Raw genomic sequence first — 5566 nt, forward strand, 5'->3', positions numbered from 1 at the left:
CCCGTCAACGGCCCGTTAAAGATTTGACACCATTGCAGCCCATCGTCAGTTTGAGCCCGTTAACAGCCCGCTATATATCTGGGCTCAATATCGGCCCGATGAGATTTCGGCCTGCTAACGGCCCGTTTAATGGATGGGCCAATTTTTAGGATGTACATCTTTCGGCCTTTTAGCGACCCATTTAAATGTTGGGCTAGTTTCCGGCCCGGTGTGTCTTTCAGCCTGTTGACGGCCCATAAATCTGATGGGCCATTTGTTGTCGGACCTGAGTTTCGGCCTTTTAGCGGCACATTTAAGTGTTGGGCCAATTTTCTGGCCTGGTGTCACTTTCAGCCTGTTGATGGCCCATAAATCAGTTGGGCCATTTGTAGTCGGACCTGAGTTTTGGCCTTTTAGCGACCCATTTAAGTGTTGGGCCAATTCCCGGCCCTGTGTGCCTTTCGGCATGTTAACAGACCATAAATGAGTTGGGCCATTTGTACTCGGACCTTAGTTTTGGCCTTTTAATGGCCCATGCCCTTCATGGTCCAATACCAGCCCGGTTTCTCTTTCGGCCTGCTAAAGGCCCACAACACAGTTGGGCCATTTACAATACGACCTGACTTTCGGCCTCTTAGCGGCCCATGGTCTTCATGGTCCAGTACAAGCCCGCTGTCTCTTTCGGCCTGCTAAAGGCCTACAGTATAGTTGGGCCATATGTAGCCCAAACTTAGTAACGGCATGTTAACGTCTCGTGAAATAAACTGGGGCCACCTATTGCCTGCTTCGATGTCGGCCTGTTAACGACCCGGGAGGTAAGAGGGCCGACCATTAACTTTCGGCCTAGTAACGGCCCATTAACTTAATGGGCCCACTAAATTTCGTACATGTCTTTAGGCCAAATTAGATAATTTGAGCCCATTACGACGAGCAATTATGCACAGGACCAAAACCGATCACGCAAAGGTACGGCATACAGGGAATAATGTTGCACATCCAGCATATATTAGAGGAAATTACATCCACTGGGCAATCAAAGATTGATGCCAATGCAAATAAATGAGCAGAACCTAACCATCTACAACGTCACAATCTGCAACCTTAGCACAGATGACGCCCATAAGCATGTGGGCAAGTTCTTTCTGCTTTGCTACACTGTCTCTGAAAACATTGATAGTTGTTGTGTCGCACAACTCTGCACCTCTGATTCACCCACCATTTCCATCATTGCTTCAGCCATTAATTGGTTCACAAACATACATTTATTCCGTTGCATTCGAGACAGAGGATACTGAACAGATTCAGATGGCGATTTTGGCAGGCTTGTATTATTGATAGTGGAGAGTGTCTCGACCACTGCATCATAACATAAATTAGGACGGGAACCAAACAGATTAATCATGAGTTATTGCCATATTACCTGGCCTATATTTACCGGAAAGAAACAATGGGGTTGCCTTGCTATTTTCAGAGTTTGTCTTCTTATCTTCAGCAGCCTGCACAAAATTAACACACTAGCATTGCTATCATTGGCCAAGTCAGATAATAGGAAAGCAACATTGACACAACGAACATTTGGGCAAGTAGCCTACACCAAATTAACACAATATGGCACAACTATCATCAGCCAGGTAAGATAGTACGAAAGCAACATTGACACAATAAATGAATGGGCAACCAGAGAAGCACTACAATTCAGTAATGTGCGTGATATGAGATAGACATTCATGCAGCTCGGTATGTAAAACTACCAGGCAGTTTTCCTTACAAAAATCAACATTGGCGCCTTTAACATTTTGCTACAACTAATTTTAGATCAGATAAAGGTTAGATTCACGCCGATTAACAAAATACATGTTGATGTAAAAATATAGTGATATACAACAGGTACTTACATCAGCATTGAAGCACAGAGAATTCCCGCAAGATATTTTCCTCGAATACGATCCCAATGGAGGAAGTCTTCTATCGTTTAACCTTATTTTTTAAAAGAGAGATGGGTAAGAAACATGTAGAAAATATGATCAGAATGCTATAAAATTTCATGATGCGAGGATACACACACGCTTCTTAGAATGGAGTTGACATTCTTTTGCTGGACTGGAGCAGACTAGTTCTTTGGCCACTGGAATCTGCTTATTATCAGTGGGAGTTGGGTTTCTCTGTGCTGGAGCAGTATCTATGAAAAATGGAGTTGGTTTATTATCTCCTGGCGTTTGGATCTTTTGCAAAGACCTGGTTTGTAACCCTTCAGATTCTAACAGAGTCATCTTCCCTTTGCATGCCTTATATAGAAGAATGGTGATTCAGTTATAAAACATGCTACAACAGAGATGGAATAGGTACTGAAGAATAGAAAGGCATGACATATTGACATGTATTCCCTCCATCCGGAAATAAATGGACGGGTCTAGGCGTATTTCAATTCTAGATACATCCAGTTTTATCCATTTCTGCGACATTTAATCCGGACGGAGGGAGTATGATGTAAGAGCTAGGGATACGACGGGACAACACAGTAAAAAAACACTGAAAAACCCACTGCAGAACCAAAGTATTCAAACCCATTGATATGAGATAGTACACTCATGCAGCTCAGGATGCAAAACTACCAGTCAATTTTCCTTACAAAAATTAACATTGTGGCCTTTAATCATACATTTTGCTACAACTAAATTTAGATCTGATAAAGGTTGGATTCACGCCGGTTAACAAAATACATGCTCATGTAAAAATATAGTGATATACAACAGGTACTTACATCTACATTGGAGCATAGAGAATTCCTGCAAGAATCTTTCCTCATAAACGATACCATTGCAGAAATTCTTCTATCTGTTAAGCTTATTTTCTAAAAGAGAGATGGGTAAGAAACATGTAGAAAATATGATCAGCATGCTATAAAATTTCATGATGCAAGGATACGCACACGCTTCTTAGAATTGAGTTGAAATATTTTTGCTGGACTGGAGCAGACTAGTTCTTTGGCCACTGGAATCTGCTTATTATCAGTAGGAGTTGGGTTTCTCTGTGCTGGAGCAGTATCTATAAAAACTGGAGTTGGTTTATTATCTCCTGGCGTTTGGATCTTTTGCAAAGGCCTTGTTTGTAACCCTTCAGATTCTAACATAGTCATCTTCCCCTTGCATGCCTTGTATAGAAGAATGGTGCTTTAATTATAAAACATGCGACAGCAGAGAGATGGAATAGGTACTGAAGAATAGAAAGGCATGACATATTGACATGTATTCCCTCCATTCGGAAAAAAATGGATGGGTCTAGGCGTATTTCAGTTTTAGAAACATCCTGTTTATCCATTTCGGCAACATGTAATCCGGACGGAGGGAGTATGGTGTAAGAGTTAGGGATACGACAGGACAACACAGCAAAAAAACTAGTTGAATGTAAAACTATATGCTAGCGGAATACGTACAGAAATAACTAAGGCAACATACACGTGTATGATTGGGAAAATAAGATGGCATTGCAACAGAGCACTAGAACATCACTTCAATGTAAAAAAACATGGTGTGGCAGACAGATGAAGTACATACTGATGAATATCAATGCATAAGATATTCAGAAGCATGATGTCCAAATTAAGCAGATGGCATTGCGATAGAGTAGAATGACAGTACTTGAATTTGAAAACATGTTATCATGAATGGAATAGGTACTGAAAAACAGGAAGGCACGACATATTTACATGCATGATCAGCATGCTAAGCACATGGCATTGCAACAAAGTAGATACACTCCAGGACATTATATGCATGTTGTACCCATATCATAGGCCAAGTTAGAGCAAGGACCTTGTGGGGTGAAGAGGATTCATCATCTTTCTGCAAGTCTTCTGAAGAACTGCCTTTACATGTTCCATCATATTGGGTATCATTGACATCAAGTTTATTGGCCTTTACATTGCTCCGTGAGGTTCTTGTGGATATATCAGTGTGTGCAATTATATCTAACATGCATGGAAGAAAACTAGTAGTTAGATTTATGTATGCCTGTAGGAGATGACATAAATAGTAGGACTGGGGTTAACTAGCAGCAACAAGTCTCATAAACTAAAGGGAGAACACAGATGAAAGCTACAGAATATGTATCGTTTGTACTCGAGATTAACTAGATGGCACACAAAAGTATTAAAGAACAACATAGGTAATACTAGAAGTGGTATAATACTATAATCACCAGCCTGTGGGATAGCATTGGCTGATGGATGATAACTATGGAACAACGTTACCTAAAGAACAAGTATCTTAGATGAACTATGGAACAACGTGAACTCCTGAACAAGACCCGTAAGAGATCAGCATGAATATATAGTGAAATGTGATGATCTATTTTCCGTGCTTAGATGAATAACAAAGCCATAAATGTTGCACACAAGTAAGATGAGGGTACAACCTATCTGGCTACCATCCATAGGAGTGAGCATCATGTTCTAACTTGTCGATGGCCCTGCAGTTGTTGTGGCTGTCCATGTCGGACACGCGCATTCAATGTAGGAAACTATTGAGTGGGGACTGTAGCTCCCTTCTGGTGTATGCTTCCCTTGTTGGAGCAGCTGCGGTGAGTCGGAAGACGGTGTGTCTGAAGATGCAGATAACACATAATGTTAAGAACGACATATCTCTTTGATCCGAAGAAATACACTAAGAGATCAACAGCAAGGTACGAGAGTGGTCACACGTCTGTGGACTGAAGACTAAATTGGGGTCACATGATTTTATTTTATTTTGGTACTGTTTGATCTACGCCGGATGGCTTGATGGCCGTCTTGTGCCTCCCGGCTGACACTGTTCGGAATCTTCCCCGAAGAGCCAGCATCCAACGGCAAAGCAGCCTGCCTCCACCGTCCGTGGCCCCGGCCAAAACCCCTCTCCCCGCCCCACCGCACTGCCATGGTTGCGCTGCCCCCGGGCCAATCCACAAAGACTCCCCGTCATCCAGATCCGGCGGCGGCAGTACCTTCAACCCACGCAACTCTAAAAGATAGCCATCTAAGCGCTGCTTCCGTGGTGAACTTGCGGCCCCGCACCCTTACGTTAGACACCAGCCAACCGGCAGCCTAGGAGCTCCGCCGCCTCGAGGGGTGCTGCTTCCCATTGGGAATCGATTGTCCCAGAATAAAAATTCAGACAACTGACGCGTAAATAAAGTGATTTCAGATGAGGGTGCGACCTATCTGGCGGCATGGTGAAGTAGGTAGGTCCAGCTGCCGAGTCAGTGAGGCCGGCGCGGTTGCGGTGGCGACCGGCGTCAGGGAAAGAGCGATGTCGCCACGGTCGACGGCTATGCGAAAGCAGCACCAGGACTCTGGACGGATCCGAAGTTGGAGCCGCTCCGGCGCCGTGAACAACGACGGGGGTGAATCGGCTCCGGTACGGTTCACGCGGTCGTCGTCGAGGCAGCACCAGCAGCACGGAGTAAGAGGCACACGGCCCAGTGCACGACAGCAATTGGACATCGTCTCCGGCATTAGGGAGGAGGGCGGCTGTGAAATTGGTGCGGTGGGGGTGCCACGGAGGTGGGGCTGAGGTTTCGCGGCTCCGGAGAAAGGAGCTTCCCAGGGAGAAGG

The sequence above is a fragment of the Triticum aestivum genome, chromosome 1B (assembly GCF_018294505.1).
Source record: "Triticum aestivum cultivar Chinese Spring chromosome 1B, IWGSC CS RefSeq v2.1, whole genome shotgun sequence".
NCBI lineage: Eukaryota > Viridiplantae > Streptophyta > Magnoliopsida > Poales > Poaceae > Triticum > Triticum aestivum.